The sequence below is a fragment of the Mus caroli genome, unplaced genomic scaffold, assembly GCF_978045245.1.
Source record: "Mus caroli unplaced genomic scaffold, Mus_caroli_1 scaffold_20, whole genome shotgun sequence".
Lineage (NCBI taxonomy): Eukaryota > Metazoa > Chordata > Mammalia > Rodentia > Muridae > Mus > Mus caroli.
In genome coordinates this window covers 25,614,974-25,634,109 of record NW_028227275.1, presented here as the reverse complement: position 1 = coordinate 25,634,109, position 19,136 = coordinate 25,614,974, and the positions used below count along the sequence as shown (strand labels likewise).

The 19,136-nt window shown below is 39.6% G+C and overlaps 1 non-coding gene across 1 annotated transcript; it reads right to left on the bottom strand.

Moving 5' to 3' along the window:
* Window positions 1–10,974: 10,974 nt before the first annotated feature.
* LOC115030058 (small nucleolar RNA SNORA17) lies at window positions 10,975–11,107 on the bottom strand. The gene has a single exon (XR_003835646.1). It is a non-coding gene; the product is annotated as a small nucleolar RNA SNORA17 (small nucleolar RNA).
* Between the last annotated feature and the right edge of the window lie 8,029 nt (window positions 11,108–19,136).

The following is a 19,136-nucleotide window of genomic DNA, read 5'->3' as shown; positions in this document are numbered from 1 at the left end:
CCTAGAGAAGATGATGAGGTTGTAATTGTAAGAACAAATCTTCTGAGACACAAAATCTAAGTATTGATCATAACATTTTTTCCTTCATGATTCTTAAATAACATCTAAAATGTCCCTTTCTAAACAAGTAAGCAAACTGCTACCATGTTGTATTAGTTTCCTGTTGCTGCTATAACAGATAGCCAGGAATTTTGTGTCTTAATACACACAGTACTGATCTAGAGATCAGAAGTCTCAAACTCGGGTGTTTTATTTTTATGGATGTACATCATTTACTTTTGATAGGATGCTGGAAAGAAAAATCTACTCACATGCATGCCAATCTTGCCCGGGGTTCATGCTCATCTTGGCTGAATTGTCACAATTTTAGTATACACGCTGCCGAAGTGCAAACAAGTAAGTAAATATCAGATTATGTAAGGCAAGAATGCATTCTAGATGTTGTTCTATGCAGAAGAAAAAGAATATATAGGCACATTATTTTTTTAACATATAAATCCACAAAACCTATAACAAACATTAAACCTTTCTGACTTGGAATTAATATAGCAGGTTATTCACAGACAGAATGGTGATGTTATTTAGCTTGACATTTTCAGATAAAATAGGAAAAAATATGATCCTAAAGAAAAAGTTTGTAGATGAACAGACACACAGATATATGTATACTCCCCCTCTCCTTCTCTCTCTCTCTCTCTCTCTCTCTCTCTCTCTCACACACACACACACACACACACACACACACAAACACACACATAGACACACACACACACAAACACACACATAGACACACACACACACACAAACACACACACACACACACAGACACACACACACACATATTCTCTCATAACTGTACCTTGGCCCCCTTCTCTCAAAACAGACCACAGGATCACAGTCAAATTTCTTAACATCATATGCTAAACAATTTTCTTGATCAAAGGCTCTACATTTTTTTAATTTAGACACTTAAATATTTACTAAGTCTGCTGCTCAGTTAGCATAATATCTTGTGTTTGTTCATTCTTTACTTTTTAAGTCATTTACACTTTCAAGGTTCAAAGAACCATATTCTTAAGAGCAGTTATTAAAAATTATAAAGTTGTGGAGATGGCCCAGTCAATAACAGCTAGTCAAAGAAAACTGAGGGTCTAAGTCCCAACTCTAACATTCATGCAAATGGCAGGTCAGCTGGTGTGAGTTTGAAATCCTTGACTTGGGAGACAGGCAGATCCCAGGGCCTTGCTGGTCAGCCAGCCTAACTGAACAAGCAAGCTGCAGACTCAGAGATCCTGACTCAAAAAGTAAGATGGAAAATGAGTGGCAGAAAAGCTTCACACACACACACATACATACACACACACATACATACACACACATACACACACACATACACACACATACACACACACATACACACACACATACACACACATACACACACACATACAGACATACATACACGCACACATACACACACACATGAACACATATTCACACATATGTATACACAAAGATAAGAAGAAGCAAATAAGGCAGAGGATAAAAATTATCTCTAACAAGACTAATTTTGATAGCATAAAGTTTATACTTTTCTAGATAATTCTGTGTTTTAAAAAAAACACGATCATGTCATGCTTTATAGAATTGCACATGAAGACTGGAAGATGTTTTCGATGCTATATTAATCCTTGTATTTTTCTATCAAGGAAATGTGGTTCAGAAGGAACAGCATGTTACATAAGCATCCAAATGCTGGTCTGTTGAGACTGGAGTTAGAAGCCAGGTCTCTGGCATTGGCCTAAGCTTAACACCTTTATAATAATGACACTTTGAGACCATGCTTGATGCTAACCAGGTCACATGCATTGACTCCTTTATATTTCCCAAGCCCACCAGAAGCCAGATTTTATCAGCAACCCTATTTTATAAGCAAGGGAAATACAGTGCAGTTAAAATATCCTCAATAAGGCTGAATGCTGAGCAGATGGTTAGGCTGAGTTTAGAAGTCATGCTGGCCCTGCAAGCCGGACTGCTACTCTATGTAGAAACACCCACACAAGTAAAAGAGCTGCCCACACTTGTACCTGCAGCCTCCTTAAAACAAGTGGTAGTAACAAACCATTCCACACCTCTGCAGTGCTTATACCAGGATTAGCTCTTTCAGGATACTTGGTTTTACTTGCTTGATTGTTGACTGTAATTTTATCTAGACCTAAAAACCAAACCCATCCACCAGTAGGAATCAATACTTCAGTTGGAATGGGGAGCATGAAAATAATGCACCTGCAGCACCCACAGCACCTGCATCAGCTTTGCATCACTCACTGCATCTTTCATAGCAGTTTAGATCTTAAAAAAAAAAAACAAAAAACTCAAAATCATTGTCTCAGCAATACTGATCTTTTTCCCAACAGTTATGATGACTGGCAAATCCATGTCACCAAAGAAAACTTTGCAAGGTATGCAAGCGACATGCCAGTGTAAAGGGGAAAACCCAGAGTTGTTCAGGTTGATCTTCAATGACAAGATATTTTTTTCCAGAAAAAAAGAGAAGAAAAGTTCTGAAGCTAAAGCACATCTGCCAGGATCCTTCTATGTTTCTGTCTCCCGAGTCACATTATCAGAACAGGAAGAACACTTTGGAGACAGATGTTTCATTGTCATTTGCTTTCATCCTTCCAACAGTATTGTGAGGGAACTGCTACTGTCCAGATGTCCCACATTATTAAAGGAAGAGGGAGTGCAGAGGGTGGTTTGGGCATTACAGTATATGGCATATTTGAGATCAGGTGACTGTGACACAGAGGCTCAGTCTACCCTAACAAAGTAAACATGAGGGCAGAGAAGCTGCCCACCCCCTTCAAACTAGACACTGTCTGGTGCACTTTTCATAGCATCTGTGCAAGTCCCACTACCCCAATTTCAGTTTTGAAAGCAGCAACAACAACAAGACGAACCAACAAAAAACCCCCCACAGTTTAGCTTCAAAAAGCTTGACCCAACATGAAGGTAGGGAGGAAGAGCGAGAAACCATGAGTAATATAATTAAATTAAAGGCAATTCACAGATAAACCCTAGACAGAGCTTAAAACATCTTTAATCTCAAGGTCATTTACAAACGATCATTTTTAAATTTTGAGTAGTTCTCAGGAAATGTATTGTGATCATATTCAGCCTCCCTCCCCCTCCCTCCAGGATCCACCCTCCTTCCTACTCATCAAACTTTCTGTTCTCTTTTTGTTCTCCCTCATCAAGGCCAGTTCGTGTTGCCCAAATGCTCTAATGTGTGTGACTTTCCATTTGAGCATAGTTCAAAAAGTTAGCCAGCATCCTTTTGTGAGGTCCTCAGAAACAGAAATTCATCTGTGGTGACCATGACAACAAACTTTCTTTCATTTAGGCCTTCCCCACCATACTGTGTTCAGTACACAACAACAGAAGAAGTAGCAAGGAGACAGGATCTCTATGTTCTGTAAGGCACTCTTTTGGGATTAAAATTGCTTTGCATTCTTAATTACATATATTAATTGACTATCGTAGACTTTCTAAGCTGGCCATTGTTAAAGATTACCACACTCAGTCCCCTGAGATCCTTATAGAGCAAGCCTAAGGACCAGAGTTTAGATCAACAGCACTCAGATTAAGAAGAAATATTGGCTAACCTTTGAGACACATTCCTGCCATCACAACATTGGAGAACAGAGACACAAAGGACTCTGGAGTTGGCTGACCAGCTAGTCTTGCCAAATCAAGAAATTCTGTGTTCAGTGAGAGATTGCCTCAGAAAAGAAGGTAGAAAATGGGTTATCAAAGAAAATGAAGTGGGTTATCAAACCCCACTTCAACATTCAGCCTCCATATGCACACTCACTGAAGGAGAAAATTGTCCTTCCTTTTCATTGTTTGAGAATGCTATGCATACATATAATATAAGCATATGGAGTTGGATTTGACTCAATCCTAGTACCTCTTCTAAAGTTCCTTCTCCACTACTCCCCTCCCCCCCACACACACACAGCTTCTTCCTCATAACTTCATGGGCTTTTAAAGCCCACAGAGTCCACTGTGTCTGTACATGCCTAGGGTTACGATCATCTCCTGGAGCATGGGTTAGCCTGTCATGCCCTTAATCCTTGTAAAAAACCGAATTGCTCCTGCTAGTGCTTATCAATTGACAACAGCTTTGGGGAACCACTTTTAATGAATAAGCTACTGAAACATATTTTCCAATAATTCTATTATTGAAAATGTCTATTTCCATGTCTAAAGACAAAAGATTAATTTAATCATTCAAATTAAGGTTACAGATGACCACAGCATAAGGTCAGTAAGAACCACAGGTGACAAGGATTGTCACTGTGGTCACTTGGGTTGGTGGTATAGCTCAATGGTAGACCACATCTTTAGTGTATGAAAGCCCTGGGTTTGAATGTTAGCACCACACATACACAGAACAATCCACTCGATTCCCTGTGTATGGTTGTACGTATGATACACACATACACACACACACCAGGGTATGCGATGAAAAGGCAGGTATTTTCAATTTTTTCCTTTATATGTATTTTCTATTGCTTTCCACACTTATATTTTGTAATAAGCAATGCTTTTTATTGTTTTCTAGCATGTGTATAAGAAATTAAAAAGTACAGAGACAAGAAAAAAAGGCAATAAATGAAGTATTTCACAAAATGAAGAGGAGGAGGAGAGGGAGGAGAAATTTTTTCCAGGAGGAGGAATCAAAACCAATTGCTTAAAGCGGTAAAAGAGGAAGGACAAGAAGAGTTGAACTGCATCAGAGTACAGCGATGAACACTTCATAGACTACTAAATCAAGGAAGAATTAGATGGTGAGGGAGAAAGTAAAACTTAGTAATCACCTTGCTTCTTTGAGGCACCACAGTCTGAGCAAAAAGACAGAACTAGGCTGTAATGAGGACTTTGAAGTCTGAAATAATTGAGAATATGACAAAACTCCCAGTCACACCTCCTGGGGGTTGGCCTACACAATGACACTGTCACCACTTCAAGAAGACTTCTATCACCTGCCACAGGAATTTACAGTACCCTGAGCTACCTTGTAACATTGTGATTTATTGTAATTAATTACTATTCAGTAAGAAGGTCAAACCTTTCCACTCAAGCATTATAGTCTGTTCACCGTTGATACCACAGAGACCACTGGAGCACAGAATCCTCAATAAATGTATGTTTTATTAATTACTTAACTACAAATTAGGGTAATGAGAAAGCTTGCAAATTAGATTATTGATTCATACAACTTTAACTTGTTAATTGTGCATTGGAAAAACTTTGACAGGTCAAGGGGTGGCAATAAAGCAGGCAAGAGAACTCCAGCCAGATGGATCCCTGGTGGGAAACAGGGAGTCATTCGGCCCTGGTGAAAGTGATTGGCAATTTCATAAAAGAAACTTTAATAATCATGGAAGATTTAAAAACCACAAAAGACAGAAATCAAACAGTTGCCTGACTTTCACAAGAGGACATTATTCAGCCTATCATCCACTGATATTTTGTTGGTGATCTCAAGCTAGAGTCTAAACTGAATAAACAAAAAGTCTCTGTGAGTACTTCAGAAAGTATATCCTGATCAATATGGACCATTCTATGTTTGTCTAGAAATATTCTTGCCTCGCTATCAAGATTTTCTTCATGGCTCCCATCAAAAGACACGCAAGACAGTGCCTAGAAACCTGATTTCTGGATGGTTTGCTTCGCACATAAGGGAAACTTGATAAAAATGGATTAAGCAAATTACCTATAAATATTATTAGTGAAATCACTTCCTGGTGGTACTTTGTATATTTTCTTTCTTATATTAATTCATGTTCTATCTTAGGGTGTGTATTTCTTCTTACCTATATGTCTACCAACTCTTTTTTAATAAAGTGTCCCATATTTAACAATAGGACGTGAGGATATTTTTTAATGTCATCGACTGGGGCAATAGGAAAGAAACATTTACTCATCAATTGTGCCTTGGAGAAACTTTAACAGGTCAAGGAGTCAAGCAGGTAGTAGATTCCAGCCAGGTGGCTCCCTGGTGGGAAGAGGGGAGTCATTTGGCCCTGGTGAAAAGTGGCAATTGCATCCACAGAACAAAAGACTCATCCATAACAGGTCCCAAACCCAGTTGCAGGGTTTGGCAAGACAGCAAGTCTCCCCTTGTGGGACAGGTCAGCAGTGGAGAAATTCTATATTTCTAGAATTCTATCTCTCCATGACTCAGGGCACTGTGGCTAGGCACCATCTTAAAAACACACTATTAGTTAAAACTTAGCCACCCTGGCATCATAAGGATCTCTTCTAGCTTCCCATTATCCACCAAAGAACTTAGACAAGGCACACAAAGTGCAGTGTAAATGACAGCTAATTACTGACTGAAGCATTGCATTCTATTGGGATAAAAGTTGACCTAAGTCAATGAGGCCATTGCAAAACTAAATTTGCTCACAAGAGAAAGTATACAAAGGCAGAGAGACCACTGAATCAATTAAATACACATATTTCAAAATCCTATGGGAGAGTTTTTCTGTGGAACTTGTTCTGGGTTGTTTTCTTTTGTCTTTTTGTCCAAGTAAATGATAGTCTCATTTTTATCAACTTTTGCAGAAGGGGCAATGGTGTAGCAGGTCAGAAAATTCTCTTCTAAATAATAATTTCATAAAGCTTAGTAACCAGGTTTAGATAGTTTTCAACTAGTGACCTACTAGGCAGTTGAAGATATCATACATCCTCCCAGGGACAGATATGACTTGGGTGCTATTTTCGGATTGGTCTTGCATGCCATGCTGTTGATTAAGAAGATGTCCAGTCATAGCCTCCTTGAAGCTTGACAGGATCTAACTAGGTACCTAACACCAAGAGCTTACAAACGGGAAAGAATCATTAGGCAGGGAGCCTAAAAACAGCATTCTGCAGTCCAGTATGAAGAGGTGGCAGCTGAGGAGAGTTTGAGAACTGAATATTGACAAAATTAAAAGTGCCTAGGAGATGTTTAACTCAACCAATGACACCCAAAGGAAGCCAGCCCTTCTTCTGAAGCTAAGATCTGACCTCATCACCTGAAGTAACTTTGTAGTTTGGTAGAATGAATCTAAGAGTGGCAGGTAAATTAACCTCTGGAAGTAAATGTCTTCCATGAGGTTTACTGCTGTAGAGACAGAACTCTGATTCTGCACTGGACTATTTGGCATCCATAGCAATAGCTACCCATCTGACGTTTTGATGCATAGTGAGTGTTGAAAAGTTGGAGACCGGATGACCTGGACAGATCTCAGTGGTTGCATCCTCCTTGCCAAAGCACTAAAGGGACATCAGACACCAATACAGTGCAAGGGAAGCACTAGTAAACACAAGAAATACTGTAGTTTGTAAGTTCAAGACTCCCTGACCTTTTCTCGTCTATACTCCAGAGTCTAAACTAAGATGAGCCAGAGATTGAATAAAATTAAAAAGCTTCTGCACAGCAAAGTAAATACCTAAAAATTAAAGAGAATGCCTCCAGATTGGGAGAAAAAATTCCAGCTGCACATCTGACAAAAGATTAATAACTAGATTCTAAAAATAAAATTTTTAAGTTAAATATCAAAGAATTAAACCAATAAATGAACAAATGATAAAGCTGTGGAACAAGAAGAGATAATAAAACCCCAAATGAATAGATGATGGCAACACCCCCAAATGAATAGATGAAGATGGCAAAACCACAGGGCTGGATTAATAAGATAGAAACAAACAAACAAATGAAAAACAATACAAAGAATCAATTAAACAAAAAGTTTGTTCTCTGAGAAAATCAAAAATGTTGACAATCCCTTAGCCAAGTTAAATGAACTACAAAGAAAGAATACACAAATTAACAAAATTAGAAAAGGGAACATAGCAACAGGCACTGAGGAAATCCATAAGAACTTACTTTAAAAAAAAAAATAGCTAATTGGAAAATCTAAAAGAAATGGATAACTTTCTTGATAGATACTACTTACCAAATTTTAATCAAGATCAGATAAGTAAATTAAACAGACCTATAACCTCTAGTGAGATAGAAGCAATCATTAAAAGTCTCAAAAAAAAAAAAAAAAGCCAGGCTATATGGTTTTAGTGCAGAATTCTACCAGAATTTCAAAACACAGTTAACTCCAACACTTATCAAATTATTTCACAAAATGGAAACAGAAGGAATAAGCCACAGTTACTCTGATACCTAAACCATATTAAAAATCCAGCCAAGAAAATTGCAGACCAGTTTCCCTTATACATATATATGCAAAAATACTCAATAAATTACTTGCAAACTTGGTCCAAAAACACATCAACAAAATTTTCCACATGATCAAACGTGATCCCAGAGACGCATGCATGGCTCAACACATGTAAATCGATAAATATAAACCAGCCATATAAGTAGACTGAAAGACCTACTCCACATAATCTTCTCATTAGGTGAAGCAAAGACCTTTCATAAAATCTAACATCCTTCATGGTAAACGTCCTGGAGAGATGAGAGATACAAGGGACATACATAAACATAATAATGGCTGTTTACATCAAGCCTAATGCCAACGTCAAATTAAGTGGAGAGAAACTCAAAGCAATTCCACTAAAATCATAAATAACATAAGGTGTTTACTCTCTCCATGCCTATTGAATATAGTACTTGTAATCTTAGCTACAACAGTAGGACAACTGAAGTAGGCAAAGGGGAAAAATTGGAAATGAAAAAGTCAAAATATCATTATTTGCAAATGATATGATAATATAACTAAGTGACCCTTAAAAAGCCCACCAGGAAACTTACAATGGATGAACACTTTCAAAAGTTTTAAAGTGGCAGGATACAACATTGGCACACAAAAATCAGTAGTCTTCCAATATATAATAGACCAGCGGACTGAGAAAGAAAACGTGGAAACAACACCTTTCACAATAGCCTCAAAAGATAAAGTATCTATGATAACACTTACCAAGCAAGTGAAAGATTGCTGTGGTAAAAAAAAAACTTTAAGACAGCTGAGGAAAGAAATTGATATCAGAAAACGGCCTCCAGTTGGGGGTTCTTTATTGGATTCTTGAATATAGAAACATTTGTGTCCATGAACTTATACACACTTCTTATACTTTTTCTTTGGCTCTTTTTCTTGTTTTGTTGTTTGGTCGTACTCTGATTTTTTGGGTTTTTGTTTGTTTGTTTGTTTTTATTTCTCATATTTATTTTATACCTTCAATACCTGTATGTTTTCTTTAAAAGAAAAAAAAACAGTTTTATTGGTTCTTTGTGAATTTCCCATCATGCAACCTAATCCCATTCAACTTCCTCATCCCTCATGCCCGCCCTTTACACTTACAATCCGTACCACCACCACCACCACCCAGAGGGAAAACAAATCATTGTGGAAGCTGTAGTATGTCACCCTGTGTCCTGTGCAAACACTTCTTTGCTTGCAAATGTTTGCTGCAATGACTTGTTAGTTTGGTACAAGGCCTCTGACTTCTGCTACTCTATCAGTGACTCCTCTTGGATATCTTGCTATTGACCTGTGTTGTAGAGATCCTGTAGTTTTAGATCTGTAGAATTGTCTCCCTTCTTGTACTCTAGCAGTTCATCAATGGAGTAGATGTTGGGGTGGGCCAATTCAAAGCCCTGGATCTGGGCCTAGAGGTATTTGAGCTGGTCAGCCTACAGGCTCCCCAAGTTAACACCCTCTGGTGTCAGCTTACCAGCAAACCTGTAACCAGGACCAGCTCTACCCTGCTGCCCAGGCAAGGTACAAGGCCCCGTGTCCTGAGTTTTGCAACCTGTGAGGGACATGACCAGTTCTCCCACTCTCATGACCCTGGGGCCAGTTCTCTCACCTGCCATAGATGGCAAGAAATGAAGAAGGGGAGGAAGACATCTCTCCCTTATGTGAGCCACCATCCAGCAAACAAGAAATAGGGCCACCTCACCACAGCCTGCACATCAAGGACCAGCTCTACTGTGCTGCCCATTCGCCAGAGTGTTACAACTGGTGAGGGGTAAGGACAGCTATTCTGCTCTCATGACACAAGGACCAGGTCTTCCACCTGCCACAGGTGGTGAGGGGAGAAGGGGAAGGAGGATATCCCTCCCTCATTCACACCACCTCGCAAGATCCGAGTTGTAGGGCCAGCTCTCTCATGTATATATCCTAGGGGCCAGCTCATTCCAAAATCCTACAATGTGTGGCCTACTCTTCTCAGTACTGTAGCTGGCTAAGGGTGGAGTCAGCTCTCCTGTTCTTATGCCCCCAGGGACATCTCTTCACAATGTCCAGGTGAGGGTTGGGGCCAGCTCTGCCCAGCCCTCAGGCATCAACATGTTCCTGGGCTGCAGCCTAAACTAGAGATGTCTGCTTAGCCTTTGGTGGTAACAGGCCCCTGCTACTGCAGGGCCATGGACCCAGACATGGCCCCTGGTGGCAGCAAAGTCCAAGACCCCACCATAGTTCCATGTGGCATCACCAGCTACTCGCATCAGCTGGTCCTCACTACTTTTGAGTCTCCAGTTCTGCCTCTCTTTGTGGTGCCCATATCCTTCTGCTTCTCTTTCTCTTCCATTTCTCTATCACTTACTTGCTCCTCTTTGTGGCCCTGGGCTTTCTAAGTGTCTTAGATCATCTCAGAGTTGCTCTCAGGAGTGCTATACTATATCCATGCATTAAGGCACTGAGCAGGAGTCATTGTGGTCAAGGTCTGGTGCCCCAAGATCTAAGCAGTGCCAGATCGAGACTGGTGGCCATCTCAGACTAGCTTCTTGTCTTGTCCCTATAGTGCCTGTCTAGTGGTTGCCTGGCCTGCCCAAGTGGCCCCTTTCAAAGGTGGTCTGTCTCAGATTCACTCCTGCCCTGGGCATGAAATTCCAAGTGGGGATCTTCTAGTCTCTGGCTTGCTTCCCACCTGGGAGTCAGTCCAGAAACATTCTTTTCTGGGAACGTTAGGCTACTAATCATTCAAATGTTCATAGGTCGGAACACTGAGTGTAGACATAGTGTCTCTCCTCTCTGCCAACTACTGATGTACATGTGATACACAGCAAAGCACCTAAAATGCCTGTAGGGACAGGTACTTCCCTGTTTTGTAATGAGAGACATAAATGGTATATATCTGAATGGGACAGGAGGTGGGAAAAAACTTGGGAGAGTAGGTGAAGCAAAAACCTTAATTAGAATATACTGTAATGAAAAATTGCTCTCAATAAAAGAACAAGCATAAATGGGAAAATGAATTATAGACAGGTTTCCAGCAATAGATACAAATGTCCAATAAACCTTTAAAAATATTCAAAATATTTGACCAAAAAAAAAATAGAAAGTAAACATACCTTGAGATTCCATTTCATCATAGTCAGAACAGTCGTCATCAAGCAAGCAAACAACCATTGTTGGTGAGTATGTGCCAAAGAGGAATCCTTATATTGCAAACTGGCAGCAGTGAAAACTGGAAGAACCACTATGGAAGTCAGTTAGGAGAGTCCTTAAAATATATAAAAACAGAATTCCCAGTTGATTAGTCCATTTATAAAGGCAAATGCTGCTGGGCAGTGGTGGTGCATACTTTTAATCCTAGCACTTGGGAGGCACAGGCAGGTGGATTTCTGAGTTTCTGAAGCCAGCCTGGTCTACAGAGTGAGTTCCGGGATAGTCAGAGATACACAGAGAAACCTTATCTCAAAAAACCAAATAAATAAAATAAAATAAAATAAAATAAAATAAAATAAAATAAAATAAAATAAAGGTAAATGCCATCTTCTCTCTGATATTGATCTATATGGAAATCTAAATATACATGAATATGTGGTTTTGTGTGACATGAAAGTAACAAGAAACTCCAAGAGGGAGGAATGGACCTAGAAGGTGAGGAAAGAGAAGCAAGAGAGTAATGGTAAAGAAAAAGAAAATACTACACAATTTCTCTTATATATGAAAGGTAAATTAAATATATGTGCTATGTATTTTATGTCAGTTATATGTGCATACATACACACACACACAAGGAAAGACTAACTGGGGTTAAAGTCAGGAAACAGGAGCAGGAGTGTTACAAATATGATTAAGATACAATAGCATCTTAATATGCATAAAATAATATTATGTGTGGAAATGCCATAACGAAACCCATTGTTTTATTTGCTAAAATTACTTTTAAAAACTTTAAGAAACAAAATAAAACTATTAATAAACATAATAGTTTCACAAACACATGTAATTTTTATATTAAGGGAAACAGCTGATATTAGTGGGGGGAGATTAAGCTTGTTAATATGTAACATATCAAGGTATTAGACAGCAGCATGCCTTGATAAAAGCCAAATGCACTTTATCCTAATCTCTTGTACATATGAATAGTAAACAAGCTTGTGCACAAACTCACATACACAAAGACCATTCATAAGTTATCCAAGAAATCTTAAATGAATTCTATCTTTCCTAGAAACACACTCATATCATGCAAAAATTGCTGATGCCTTGATGTGCTTGCAGACAAGAGTCTCGCATGGTTGTCCTCTGAGAGACTCTACCAACCGCTGACTAAGACAGATGCAGATACTCACAACCAAACATTGAACTGAGCCCAGGGACCCTAATGGAAGAGTTAGGGGAAGGACTGAAGCAGCTGAAGGGGATGGCAACCCCATAGAAAGAACAACAGTATCAACTAACCAGACCCCTCAGAGCTCCCAGGGACTAAGCCACAAACCGAGGAACATACATGGGCTGGTCCATGGCCCAATCTACAAATGTAGCAGAGGACTGCCTTGTCTGGCCTCAGTGGGAGGCAGTGTGCTTGGTCCTGTGGAACTTGATGCCCCAGAGAAGGGGGATGCTAGAATGGGAGGGTAGGTAGGTGAGTACTCTCTTAGAGGTGAAGGGGAGGGATGATTAGGTGAGGAGTTTGTAGAGGGTAAACTGGGAAGGGGCAACATCTGAAATGTAAATAAATAAAATAATTATACATACATATGCACATACACACACTTACATACACATATACATATGAAAAGAAAATCTCAGTTGTGAATTACCATGCCAGGGTTTCACCTCTGCCACATCACTGGCAGTGAGGTGTATGTTTCTGATGAAATCAGGTCAGTTCCACGTAGCACAGCTGTAGGTAACTGTGTGTTTGTGCATAAGTTATTTGTTATTTCCTTCCTGGGATCTTACCTTCTTTGTTAAATAAAAGAGAATTATCAAAGGAAGAGTTAGCAGAGGAATTACATATTCAATCACAATGTTGTTAGAAGACTGAGAGAGAAGACTCTAAGCTGGTTTCTTAGGTGTCTCTGGAATGGTACTGAATAGACCCCACTGAGGAATACACAGTCCAAAGTCTATCATTAGCCCAGCACCATAGCTATGCATTCACTGTGTAACAGTCTATGAATACCACCCATCTGGAGTGCAAATATCCAAATCAGTAGTTCCAAGATTAGAATTGAGTTAATCAGCCATTATGGTGTCCATGAATATTAGCTCTGACACTGAAAAGTAAAGAGTGGAATCAGTCACTGAAATATCAAATCCTACCAGGCTAACAATTACACCAGGTTACCTTCTTATAGAGTCTTGCAAAACTGAGTTCAGGACATCATGTTGATAAAATTTATCTCATACCTAGGTTCTTAGTTGTGATGAAATCTCGGAAACGGAGTTATAGCACTCTTTAGCCTGTGTGATACAGATACCTAGGAAAGACTGAGACAATGTACCAGAAGATAATAGCCTATCCCAACTATGGAACAATCTATATCTGGAGCTACTGAGTTTCCATCACAGAAGATGCAAAATACAGAACCAAATAATCTACCATCAGCCATGTAGCAGAGAAGACTGACCACTCATTCTTACACGTTGTCCACTCATTCTTACACGTTGATGACTATTTTAGTCCTCTTGCTACATTCCTGGAGATTCTGGTTAGGTCTGTGGAAGGTCGCATGAATTTGCATTTTAAAACTGTCTCAGGGAAATTTGAGAGTAAGCTGAATTAAGAACAACATGCTTCTAGACTGGCTCTATTCTCTAACCGTGGAAAACAGATAGGCAATAGACATATCCTGTGGTAGGAGGCAGATCCTTTGGGAGTTTTCTTAGAAGTAGTGCAGGTGAGTCATATGGTATGCTCTCTCTTATATGCAGATCATAGCATGTAATGTACATACTTGAACATACACATGTACATACTTGAACAGAAACACATGAGGAGAAACCCTGAAAAACTCCAAAGCAGACCAAGAAACAGCCAAGATCACCCACATTGGTTCTTAAGAACCTCCCTTATTCCAGGCCTCTGTCTCATCCTGGAGATGCTTCCTACCTCCTCACCCCATCAGTTGCAGGTTTCCATTCATTTTCATGACCATCTGGTCATCTCTCTTGTCCTTCCTGACCCTGAGCTACCCCCATTCTCCCCCATCCCCTCTCCCTCCCAGATCCCTCCCTTCATCTGCCTCTTAGGACTATTTTATTCCCCCTTCTAAATGAGAGTCAAGCATCCTTGCCTGGGCCTTCCTTCTTTAGCTTCTTTGGGTCTGTAGAGTGTAACATGGTACCTGTAGTTTATGGCTAATATCCACTTATACGTGAGTACATACCATGCATGTCCTTTTGGGACAGGGTTACCTCACTCAGGATGATATTCTCAAGTTCCATCTATTTGTCTGCAAAATTCATCATGTTTTTGTTTTTAATATCTGAATAGTATTCCCTTGTGTAGATGTAGCACATTTTCTTATCCAATCTTCAGTTGAGGGACATCTAGTTGTTTCCAGTTTCTGAAAAAAAAAAAAAGCTGCTATGAACATACTTGAGCAAGTATCTTTGTGAGATGTTGAAGCATGCTTTGGGTATATGCCCAGGAGTGATATAGCTGGATCTTGAAGTAGAGCTATTCCCAGTTATCTAAGAAACTGCCAACCTTGACAACTCTTATGGAAGAATAAGAGGAAGGATTGATGGCCCCAAAGGGGATAGAATCTCCACAGGAAGACCAACAGAATAAACTAACTTGGACCCTTGAGGCTCTCAGAGTATGTTCCACCAACCAAAGAACATGTACGGGCTTGACTTAGGCCTCCCCGCACATATGTAGCAAATGTGCAACTTGGACTTTATGAGGGTCCTGGACAACTGGAGCAGGGGTTACTCCCAAAGCTATTGTTTGTATGTGAGATATGTTCTTCTATCTGGGATGTCTTGTCTTGCCTCAGTGGGAGAAGAAATGCCTAGCCTTGCAGAGATGTAAAGTGCCAGGGTAGTGAGATACCCAGGAGAGCCCCACCTACTCAGAGATGAAGAGGACTGGGTAGGGAGATAATTGTAAGAGGGGGCTGATCAATAGGGGAAGAGTGAGTGGGATGTGAAGTGAATAAGTAAAAAATTTAAATCCTTTTAAAATAAAAGGAGACCAAGTATGGTGGTTTAAAGACAATGGTCCCTGTAGGCTCATATTTTTAAATACTTGGTCTGAAGTTGGTGGAACTCTTTGGAATGATTGGGAGGTGTGGCATTGGAGGAGTATTTATGTCACTGGAAATGGGTTTTGAGGTTACAAAAGCCAATTCCCTTCCCAGTTAGTGTCTTTGCCTCTTGCTCTGGATGAGACACAAGCTCTCATCTACTACTCCAACCCCATCACTACCTACCTGCTGCTATCTCATTCACTATGATATATTGAAGGAATTATTTTAGTATAAATATAAATAATTAATTAATCCAGCAGCTGTATTTCATTACCTTTGCTAGTACCCAACAGCTACACAGAGAGACTAAGATATATTAAAATCACCTTGAGCCATATACTGAGCAATTATTCCTCCATTCTAGACCTCCAGGCTAGGCTGGCTTTCTCTCAGACAATATCCCCACATGACTTGGATTTTTTTTCATTCTTTCTGTCTCAGCTCTCTTCTCCTGGTGCTTTCTTGATCTCTCTTCATGTCCCCCACACTTCCTCCCTGCCTCTTTCTCCACCCCTCCTAGAATCAGAAGTCCCACCTCATTCTCTCTAAAGCTCTGTATTAGCTCATTGGCTTTTATTGGTAAGGCAGAGAATGACTCAGGAACACTTTAAATCTTGAGACAGGAGCTTCTAGGAATAAACATAACAAAGCCATATCCAGATTCAAACCACATAGTGGGATAGAGAAGTCAGCATTCAAAATAATACAAGGGTAAACTTTAAACAGTGTACAAAAATATTTTTCCTAACAATGGTGGTCACAAACTTTAACATTCTGAAACTGTAAGCCTCAAATAAACTCTTTGTTCTGTAGTTGTCTTGGTCAGGGTGTCTCATCACAGTAATAGAAATAATCAAGATACCAAAAAAAAAAAAATGGTAAAAGAATCAAGGAAAAACAAACAACATCAACAACAACAAAAAGTACATGGGACACAGAAGGAGACTGGAGTGAGGTGCAAGGGGAAAGGACGATGGAAGAGGTGGAGTGGGGAGAATCACCAAATAAAACTCTGCTTGAAAATGATTTGCTAATACCTAACACTCTAGGTGTTGATTGAAAACCAGAAATAAATATGTTTCAAAAGAACCATTTGACTGCAATATTAAAACTCATCTTGTTTACTTAAGTCCCCTGGCTCTACTCAAGACATTTCATACTACACAACTCTGTGTACCACATTCAGCTTTTAATACAATGTTGTGTTTAGTTGATCCTTGAAATGTTAAACTATAGACACCAGTCCACTGTTTTCTGTCACCTTCTTTGCAAAGCACCTGATTATATATGCTGGAATAATAGAAATCAGTTCATCAGTTATTCTATTGAAGGCAAACTTTCACTGGAATTCATGATGTTGCTATCCCAGGGTAATTCACTTTCTTCCAGGGGTTATAGAGCTACAAGCCAAAGGAGACAAGGACTCTGAGTTGCATTGTGGAAAAGTCGTTTTAAAGATCTGTTTTCTTTGTACACCTAATTCAGCTAGCAAATGCCTGTGGGTTTACCATCTACACAAGTAATGAAGTTCAACATGCTTATCAAATATATATTCTTGTCCTTGAAAGGTTGGACCCCAGAGAACACTAAATATAAACACATTTCATTTCTAAGATCAAAGTGAGTTGGTGACCCCAATGATTATTCCAAAGGGTTTACATGCAAAATCAAAACATGCTAAGCAATAGTAAGTGTAAGATTTCTACTGAGATTGCAAGTCCTTCTATAAACAGTTCATGTGACCTCAATGTTCTGGTTCTGTAGCAGTGGTGTGCCAGTTTGGAGGGGAAAAAAACTTGAATTTGGCCCTGTGCTAGAGACTGAGAAACTTGGCAGGACCCAGAATAGGAAAGCTGGCTTTGGTCTCAAGTGCATATTTCTTTGTTTAGATATGTTGTTGAAACATTCAGACCTACAACTGCATTCTTTTTTCAATTTAATTTACTTTGGTATTCTCATCCTACATCTGTTCAAAGCCAAGATTGATATTGGGAAAGTAAAATGCACACCAGGGCATCACTAAAGACCTCCCTGCATTGATGTTTAGTGTTCAATACTAAGAGTTTGTACACTGAAAGTTAGAGCCACGAGGAAGCACATAGGCATGCTACACATGGGAGACTTTTTCTTTATGCTAAAGTCAGGCTCTAACAGTGACTTTCTTACTTACTCATCTGTTCTTTCAGAGTCTTTCCAAATATACTGTCGAATTATCATATTCCTTCAAACAGTTTTCAAATCATAGAACTTAATATATTAAGTTTAAAAGAGGGGGGAGGAGAGGAGTTTGCCCAATGTGGTTAGCAGAATATTAGCTCCCAAATATATGTACAACCTAATCCTGGTTTCCAATAACGACCGTGCCTTTGTAGACAAGGAACTATAAAGATATGGTGGTTCCCAGATACCGCCAAGACTAGTCTGCACAGGTGAGAGTGTGGACTACAGAAGCTAACTGCTTCTGAGACAGACAGAAGGCACAAAGCTTCTGAGGCAGACACCACCCGGGAGGGCTTTACCGGAGCACCTGGGGGAGCCATCTTGGTTCCCGGATCACACCAAGACTAGTCTGCACAGGTGAGAGTGTGGACTACAGAAGCTAACAGCTTCTGGGACAAGCCATGTTTCGGGCCTTCATCTTCTGCCAGGAGGTAGGTCCGAATGCCAAATATCTGTGTGCCTTCCCTGTAAGAGGAGAGCTTGCCTGCAGAGAGTGCTCTAACCACTGAAACTCAGAGGAGAGAATCATGAGAGGAACAAGCTCTAACCAGAGACAACTATAACAACTAACTCCAGATATTACTAGATGGCAAAAGGCAAATGTAAGAATCTTACTAACAGAAACCAAGACCCCTCACCATCATCATAACTCAGCACTCCCACCTCAGCCAATCCTGGGCACCCCAACACACAAAAAGGTAGACCCGGATTTAAAAGCATATCTCATGATGATGATAGAGGACATCAAGAAGGACTTTAATAACTCACTTAAAGAAATACAAGAGAATATTACTAAAGAGTTACAAGTCCTTAAAGAAAAACAGGAAAACACAACCAAACAGGTAGAAGTCCTTAAAGAAAAATGGGAAAACACATATAACAAGGTGATGGAAATGAACAAAACCATGCTAGATCTAAAAAGGGAATACATAGACACAATAAAGAAAACCCAAAGTGAGGCAACACTGGAGATAGAAACCCTAGAAAAGAAATCTGGAACCATAGATCCGAGCATCAGCAATAGAATACAAGAGATGGAAGAGAGAATCTCAGGTGCAGAAGATTCCAAAGAGATCATCAGCACAACAATCAAAGAAAATGCAAAATGCAAAAAGATACTAACTCAAAACATCCAGGAAATACAGGACACAACAACAAGACCAAACCTACGGATGATAGGAGTAGATGAGAATGAAGATTGTCAACTTAAAGGACCAGCAAATATCTTCAATAAATAATAGAAGAAAACTTCCCAAACCTAAAGAAAGAGATGCCCATGAACATACAAGAAGCCTACAGAATCCAAATAGACTGGACCAGAAAAGAAATTCCTCCCAACACAATTATCACAATAACAACAAATGCACTAAATACAGATAGTATGTTAAAAGCAGTAAGGGAAAAAGATCAA